The sequence below is a fragment of the Gadus morhua genome, chromosome 21 (assembly GCF_902167405.1).
Source record: "Gadus morhua chromosome 21, gadMor3.0, whole genome shotgun sequence".
Lineage (NCBI taxonomy): Eukaryota > Metazoa > Chordata > Actinopteri > Gadiformes > Gadidae > Gadus > Gadus morhua.
Genome location: NC_044068.1, coordinates 18,471,251 through 18,473,080, shown reverse-complemented (window position 1 = coordinate 18,473,080; position 1,830 = coordinate 18,471,251).

Sequence of the window (1,830 nt, the reverse complement as noted above, 5' to 3'; positions counted from 1 at the left end):
ACTGACTGAAATGCACGCACGCACCAACACGCACACACACACACGGACACACACCCACACACACACATACACACACACACACACACCCCCACCCCCACACACACACATACACAGACACACACCTAACCACACACCCAAACACATACAACCGCACACGCAAACACACACACACAGCCCGTCCAGACAGCCGTCCAACGGACATATCCATCATTTTAGTCTCTCTCTCTCTCTCTCTCTCTCTCTCTCTCTCTCTCTCTCTCTCTCTCTCACTCTCTCTGAAGGAGCTGGTCGTGTTGAGAGCAGTGCGTAATTTTTTCCGTTTTTTTGCCAATGTTGGCGTCTTTTTAATTTATTTATTTTCTAACAAGTAGCTGTCTAAAGTCAAGTGTAATTTTGTCTAAAAAGGGCGCGTTTGACCGGCTTGGCGCTTCGCCAGCCGCAGTTTTACTGCGAACAAACATTTGGTAGAATGGCCACGACAGGTGGTTCTGAGGGGAAAAACGGTCTGTCTAGTTACTGGACCAGATAAAATGAGACGGAGAGGTAATAAAGTCTGTCGGCACGAGGACCTTGGATTTATTAAGTAAAGTGGCAACGGTTATACAGAGTCATAAAGCGTGAGAGATCGAATATGTCTAAGTCCCTAATCAGCGCTGATGGTTCGTCCAGAGCTTCGCCTCCGTGGAAGGTCTGCTTTAGAAGAAGGTCCAGAGTCCCTGTGTGATACAGTCTTATGCTGTATCCTCCTCTCGATGAGGTGTGTGCGTTTGAGGTGTGTGTGGTTCTGTGTGTTTTTGCTTGACCTTGGCTCCCAGGCCCTGGTATATGCATGTGTATCCCTTGTGTTCCTCCTAACGGGGGAGAGCTTCGAAGTGTCTCCTGTGTGATAAATTAATGTGGCTCTCCCGTTCTTGAGGATGACTGGTGCATTGTCTGAGTGTCTACCATTTGCCTGCTTGGGAAATGGGGCCTTGGCTCTGGCCTTGACCTGACTATATTATCATGTTTGTGTTATGTGTTAAAAGTTGACTATATTGTAATGTGACTGCCATGTGATGTGCTCATCAGGCTAGGGTAGGAGTTAGCTATATTTGTAATGTACATGTGATGTACTCAGCAGGTTATTTTTCCCAACATATCCCCCTCAAGTCGTCGCAAGACGACTTTTACTCATTAGGGGTACGAGGGATAGGACTCCAGCGCGGGACTACCATTATAACACCATTAGAAATAACAGAAAGAAGGCAAAATGATCATAAAAACAAACAACCATGAGCATGGGACTGAAACAACTCGCTGGACCGGGTGTATGGGGAACCACGTGGGAGAAACGCTACCCCTGCTTCAGACATGGGTATGCCATACACACCCCACCTAGGGGGTGGCATCCACCCCGGCCTTACATCGCGAGCAGACAATACCAAAAATACTGGCAGCAGATGAAACACAACAAAACCAACACAAAACCATAACAACAACAACAAAATGCAACAATAAAACTAACAGTAAACAATAACGATATAAACAAAAATGCATCAATCACACAAACACTACACAATAACAATCACAGGAAAGAAATGCAACCATGAAACGTGTCCCTAAATAATAATAATAATATCAGAAAGATATGAGGTACACAACGAATGGCAATCCCCCTCAACCCATCCCTAGATGACCACACACTAAGGATGTGAGGAGGAGTTAACTGGTCGGGTAACAATAAGCAATCACACGCATGGGGTATTCAGGGTAGGCCCGGGGCACGGGAACAACTAAGAAACCACGGAATAGTCCTGAGCGTCATCACGGGAAGGTGGACGCAAGGCGCCA